Below are 7,218 nucleotides of genomic sequence, written 5' to 3' on the forward strand. Positions count from 1 at the left end.
ATGGGGAGCAAGAGCACCCAGGGTCAGGGTGGAGAGGGTCAAAAGAATAGGTGGTTTTAAACTCCCCTTGGGCAATGGGCCACAAGCTGACCCCCCAATATTGGTGGATAAGAGGAGATTGCCCCCCTTGGGGGGGCAGTTAACCCACCAATGGGGTTCTTGCATCTTCCTCTGTAGCAGCTGGTTCTGGGCCCAGCTGGAGGCAGGAGACAGGGCTACATGGGGATTCCTGGATCTTTTTCTGTTCATCCAAGCTGCTTCCCTGGAAAGCCAGCTGGGAGTCTGGACCCATTGAGTCCAAAGGTGCAACAGCCAGCTGAGGACTTGGCATGAGTGGGGGCAAATCACCGTTGCTCCACTGGAATGAATCAGCGTTTGGATCCGAGGCGCATTCTCCCCGGAGCCCGTCCTGCCCAGTCACTGGAGGCAGAGATGTTGGCCTCCAAAGTGCCCAGTGGCTAGTGGGTGCCATGACCTCCCTTGGAGACCCCCAGGCTCTGACCTGCAGGGGCTGACTCCAAGCACCCAGGCCCTCACCACTCACGCTCCTCAGTCCGCCTGGCCCCCCCGGTATATGACAAGACGAGGGGCTGGTAGCCCTGATATCTCATCGAGCTCCAGTTAACATCCCCCACCTTGCACTACTGGCTGGATGTTCTTATACTGCGTGCAGATGTGGTCGCCCCATCTCAAAAAAGACATATTGGAATTGGAAAAGGTTCACAAAAGGGCAACAAAGATGTTTAGGGGTAGAGAAGGGCTTCCGTATGAGGAGAGATTAATAAGACTGGGACTTTTCACCTTGGAAAAGAGGCGACTAAGGGGGGAGATGATAGAGGTCTATAAAATCATGAGTGGTGTAGAGAAAGTAACTAAGGAAGTGTTATTTACTTCTTCTCATACTACAAGAACAAGGGGCCACCAAATGAAATTAATAGGCAGCAGGTTTAAAACAAACACAAGAAAGTATGTTTTCATGCAATGCACTGTTAACCTCTGGAACTGCTTGCCAGAGGGAGTTGTGAAGGCCAAGACTGTAACGGGGTTCAAAAGGGAGCTAGGCAGATTCATGGAGGATCAGTCCATCAATGGCTATTAGCCAGGATGGGCAGGGATGGTGTCCCTAGCCTCTGTTTGCCAGAAGCTGGGATCGGGCGGCAGGGCATGGATCACTTGATGAAAATCTGTCTGTTCATTCCCTTTGGGGCACCTGGCACTGGCCACTGTCAGAGGACAGGACACTGGGCCTTTGGTCTGACCCAGTATGGCCGCTCTTATGATGCAACATTCGCCTTCGCTCCCTGCTCTAAGCCACCGCTTGTTAAAACACCGGCTGCCGTCCACCCCAGAAGCAGCTGCAGCTCAGCAACTCAAGCTTTGGGGGAGACAGCACAAGGGTCAGGGTGGGATTCCCCTCTGCCAGCCATGAGCAGCATGAGATTTGCAAGGTGACTGTCCCTCCCACCCCCCGCCTCAGCCCCAAACTTGCCTCCGAAGGGTCAGACTGCTTCCTACGGCCAGAGGTTCCTGGGGTGTTGTAGGAATTGTAACCCCGGTACTGCAGCGTCGCCCCTGCTGGGGATCTGAGGCTAATGCTTTCTCCTCTAGCTACAACCACCCTCGTCAGGAGCCAACCCCCCTGAGCTTCCCGCGCCCACGTGGGCAGATCCATGTGAGCAGGGCTCGAGCTAGTGCATTAAAAATCGCAGCGGGGATGTTGCAGCTCGGGGTCTCCAAGCCCACCAGGCTCGAGGGCCCGAGCTCCAGCCCGGAAGTCCTGACTCCTAGCCAAATGCCCTGTCCGCTGGGCCATGCTCCGACTCTTTTAAGAGAGATTTAAGTGACACCAAGGGCTTGTGCTGGGCCCAGCGCATGGGGGTGGATTTCAGCCCCAGCTGCTGATTTAGGAGACCACAGACCCTGCGAGGACTGGCCCAGGTGTTCGTGGGTGGGCAAGCGAGGAATCCTGCTGCCACCGGGCCTGAGTCGTGGCCCACCCAGGCCAGGGTCACTGGCTGCTTCAGAGATTTCCCTCAGTGGAACGTGCGTGGAGATAAGCAGGGGCAGCAGGTTTGTATAATTTTTGGTGGTGCCCAGAACAGGTCCAAGTCCCGCCCCCGCCCCCCCGCCCCGACACCTGCCTAAGGCTCTGGAAGGGAGTTTGGGTGCGAGAGGGGTGAGGGGGTGGGCTCTGGGAGGGAGTTTGGGTGCGGGGTGCAGGCTCTGGGCTGGGGCACAGGGGGCGGGGTTCAGGAAGAGGGCAGGGGGGCAGCTCTGGGAGGGAGTTTGGGTGCAGGCTCTGAGCTGGGGCAGGGGGTTGGGGGGTAGGGCAGGTGGGGGGCGGTCTTTGGGAGGGAGTTTGGGTGCAGGCTCTGGGCTGGGGCGGGAGGGCGGGAGGGGTGCGGCGCTTACCTCGGGCGGCTCCCGAAAGCGCTCGCACGCCCCTCTGGCTGCGGCTCCTAGGCATGGGGGCGGGAGATCTCCGTGCGCTGCTGCCCGCAGCTCCCATTGGCAGAGTCAGTGATTGGGGCGGGAGCAGCACGCGGAGACCCCCACACACACCCCAGGGGCTGCTGCGCTGCCGGTGGTGGCAGCAAGGGGCCCCGGGCCCTTTTAAATAGCCCTGAGGCAGCAGACGGGGCCGGGAGACACTCTGGGGGTGGTGCCTGGGGGCAGCAGGCAGGGCCCGGGGGAGAAACCTGGCCCTGAAGATCGGTGGAGCTGGGCCCCCATGCTCTGAATATTCCTGGACCACGGGTACCACACACTCGTACAACTCGCCGCCCCTGGGCGCAAGGGGGCTGGGAGCCAACCAGTGCAACGTCCCCCTGTCCTTAGCCTCAGGGTGAAAAACTTTCTTTTCTTTCTTTCTTTCTTTCTTTCTTTCTTTCTTTCTTTCTTTCTTTCTTTCTTTCTTTCTTTCTTTCTTTCTTTCTTTCTTTCTTTCTTTCTTTCTTTCTTTCTTTCTTTCTTTCTTTCTTTCGTTGAAACAAATGGGTAGCGCCCAGCCAATCTGCAGCTGTCCGCTTTATATCCATGGCCCCTGTTTGTGGATCGGCTGTGGCTATAAATTTTGTATCCGCTCAGGGCTCTACAAATGGGCACTGAGGGAACTCAGCGCTGGGAAATGGGGAAACCTTTTGTGTGGAAATTTTCAACAAAAAGTGGAAGGGGAAAAAAAAATCCAACCCCAACTGTCTCTTTTGAAATTTTCTGTCGAAAAATGTGACTGTTTTGTGTGTGTCCCCCAAATCACTATTTTTTTTGGGGTTGTTTTTGGTTAGCCTTAGTTTAGGGATTCTCCCATTTGAGGATCAGTTTTCAGGTTTTTGGTTGTTCTCGGACCAATCAAACATCTGGGAGGAAATCAAACACTTTCCACACACACACACAGTCATTTTTTTTTTCGAAACCCCCAATTGGCCATCAAAAATCCAGTTCCAGGGGGAATTTTCCACTGGCCCCAGGGCAGCATCTTTGAAAACGTGGACCGATTTTCTTCAGCTGCCTAAATAAGAATTACAGGGCCTCAATTTAAAAGCCTGAAATCCAACAGTTCAAACCCCTTTAAGGAGATTTCAAGTAGGCGCGGCGATTCGATTCCTTCTGGCTTTGGCACTGGTGGAGTCCTGCGCTCAGCTAAGAAGCAGGTTGATAAATTGGAGAGGGTTCAAAGAAGAGCCAGGAAAATGATTCAAGGACTAGAAAACAGGTCTTAGAGTGAGAGACTGCAGGAACTCAATCTATTTCGCTGAACAAAGAGAAGGTTAAAGGGCGACTTGATCCCAGCCTCTAAGTACCAACTAGGAACAAATATTTATCCTGGGCTCTTCAGTCTAGCAGCAAAAGGTCGAACACGATCCAAAGCTGGAAGTTTAAGCCAGCCAAATTCAGACTGGTAATAAAGTGCAAATTTTTAACAGTGAGGTAGATGCACTATTGGAAGAACTTCTGAAAGCTCATGGTGGGTTTTCCATCACTGGCAATTTTTAAATCAAGCTTGGGTGTGTTTCTAAAAGCTCTGCCCTAGTTCAACCAGGAATTACTGCAGGGCAGCTCAGTGTTATCCCGTCTGGCCCTGGCCTCTATCAATCTAGGCAAACCCTGGTCTCGGCCTAAGTGACAAATCCAGTACAGCTAACATATTCCCACCTCTGCTTGGTTCTGACATCAACACGGCCCAGGTCAGCGTTCTCCACTTCTCCCAGTTTGGGGGAAGCTGAGCGGCCAGAGCCCCCAGTCTGGGAGTGGCTCTCAAAGGCTGGATCTTCCTGGCTGCTTGACTCCTGACCTGCTGCAGAAAAACCCCAGCGAGCGGAGCCCGTCTGCCTTAGGTAAATATGGGATGGGGGGGGAACTATTCTCAGAGCACTTCTCTCGCTGTGAGATGGATAGCCAGTGAGCCATGGGCGTGGTTAGATATGGCCCATCCTAGGTACATTTCCCACCCCACATCTCTGCTCCTAGTGCATCCGCCTACTCCACCAGCGCATGGGGACTTGGATCCTGGTGGGAAAGGCCACTGGGCTTCAGCGTCTCTCCAGATTTTGGGATAGAGGCAGGAGAGTGGCTGGCTCCTCCTGGCCCTGGAAGATGGTAAAAGCCCCGGATCTGGGAGCCTTCTGGAGGAAGCAGGGGAGGGCCTGTATGTGAGGGTAGGGTCTGGTCTCTTGGCTTCTGTAGCAAGGTGGAGGCAGCTGGGGCTTCTACCTGAATATTTTTGCCCAGGGCAGGGTTGGCACTGGGCTCCATGCACTGCTGGGGGCTTTGCTCCAGCAGGATCCTGCCCTGTCCCCCAGCTGAACCGTTCGGTCTCCAGAGCAGACTTGGAAAAGGCTCTGGAGCACCCTGAAGTCCACAGCCCCCTGTTCTAGAACCTCCCTACTCCAGAGGCCCCCGGTCCAGAACCTCCTTCTCTAGAATACCCTGTTCTGAAAACCCTGTCGTTCTAGATCTCACAGCCCTGTAATGGTCCCAGGCCAGCCCCCCAAACTCTACAGTCACTCTGCTCTGGGACCCCCATTCTAGAACCCAACTTGAGAACCACCCAACCCTAAAACTACCATGTTCTGGAGCCCTCCGGGCCAGAACCCCCAACTCTAGAACACTCCTCTTCTACAACCCCAAACATAACCCCCTATCTCTAGAATCACCGACTCAAGAACTTGCTGTTCTAGAACCCCCGACTCTAGAATCATCCTATTCAAGAGCCACCCCCAGCTACAGGACCCCCCCCAGCTCTAGAATGGCCCTCTCTAGCTCCCACAGAGGTGACGGACCGGACGCAGGGATTGCTGGGGGAAATTCACTGGCCTGTGCCATGCAGGAGGTCAGACTAGGTGACCACAGTGGTCCCATGCCAGCCCCCTTCTCCACCACCACCCCCCCACGCTCTCCTCCCCCATGGGCGTGTACAGTATGCCTGTGTATACATGGAGGAGGGGGTTGTGGGAGGGCCCAGCACATCCTGGGAGCCGGGGGTTGGCTGGCAAACTCAGTGCCCAGAAACACCAACGATGGGCACCTTGGCAATCCGGAGACACACAGATCAGGGTGGAGGATGGGCAGTGAACACCCATTCCCTTTAATCCTCTCCTTCCCCGATAGTTATTGACGGTGCTACTGGCCCACAGCTGCCCTCCTGCCCCCATGGTCACGAGAGGCTGCAGGTGGGATCGAGCCGGGGTACGGGGGTGTCATCGTGGGAGGCTGTTTCTGGCCTCCCCCTTAAAAATTCTCCACCCACTGGAACCCTGAAAGTTCTCAGTGTTGCTTGGCAACCGGAGCAGCGGGCGCTAGGCAACGCAGTTGCTAGGGAGCATGTGTGTGTGTAGGGGATGATTGGCAGCTCTGGCAGAGGCCTGGCAAATGGCACTTGACCAGATGAGTAGCCCCCCCCCGCCCCCCCCAGTGCCAGGGTATGAGGGTTGCCAATTTTGGGTGGACGTATTCCTGGAGGTTTCATCACATGACATAATCTTTAATTAAAGCTTCATCTTTAATTCCTGGAGACTCCGGGCCAATCCTGGAGGGCCAACCCCAGAGCTGGGAACAGACCCAGAAGTCCTGCTTCCCAGCTCCCTGCTCTAACCCATGCCCCTGTCTAGTCACTCCTCGCAATTCCCTAGGCAGTGCAGGGAGCTGGCCCCATGCTGCCCGCCCCCCCCATGCCCTGAGCACCCAACCCATGATTACCGGCCCCAGTCCCCCCCTCCACAGCCCCCCTGCCAGCTCTGCATGCCAGTGGCCCTGCCCGGAGCTGGGCACCGACCAGAAACATCCCACAGGAGGGGACCCTGGTACAGCCACCCCCCACCCCCTGTCCAATGCACTGTACCAACACCACCCCGTTCTCCTGCCCCTAAAACAGCCCCTCCCCCAGCCCATCCCCAAGACACTGAACACCCCCCCCCCGTTTACCTCCTGCCCCTAAAACAGCACCCCTCCCCTTCCATCACCTCCCGCCACAGTAGGCCCCAGCTATCCATTAGCAATGGATTCCCAGACACATTCAGAGCAGAGATGGAGGGGAGAGGTAACCCCCCCCCAAAGATCTCCTGAATGTGACAGATCTCCAACCAAGCTGGCCATGGAACCCAGCCCCAAAGAAAGGGGGCCAAACCCCTGAGCCACCCAGTCCCTGGAGCCGGATGGGAGCTGGCACACCCTAGAGGGGAAAGGCCCATGCTCCCCCCAGAGCAGTCCCAGGGCAGGGGCATGCTGGTGGGGGGCTGTGGCAGCAAAGCCCCCTTGGGTAGCCCCCCCCATTCCACAGTGTGGCACCTGCCCCACAGCAGGCCCATTGGGCAGCCCATAGAGTGGTCTCTGTGTCCATGCGGGTTGGGGGAGATTGCTACATCCATTACCCTGTGGGGAGGGGTCTGTAGTTTATATCCAGCATCCCCAGGCTCAGTTGGGGGCAACGGAGCATGTGTGGGGAGGGGAGATCAGGGACCCCCAGTCTAAGGTCAGAGCCAATTCACGGGGCTCTCCAGTAGTTGGCCTGGGAGATCACACCAGCTCCAGACCTGCCTGGCACATGGACACACACACTGCGCCTTACCTGGTAATTAACAACTGAGGTGCTTTGAGCTGTGATCCCCGAGTAATCTGGTTAATTGGATCCTCCTTAAAATCGGCCTGGGGGCAGGGGACGAGACTGGCTAGGGTGGGATCCTCCCCAGGGTTCAGGGTGGGTTCCTTCTGACCCTTTGCAGC

This window comes from Lepidochelys olivacea (genome assembly GCF_965140295.1).
Source record: "Lepidochelys olivacea isolate rLepOli2 genome assembly, chromosome: 20".
In the NCBI taxonomy this organism is placed as follows: Eukaryota; Metazoa; Chordata; order Testudines; family Cheloniidae; genus Lepidochelys; species Lepidochelys olivacea.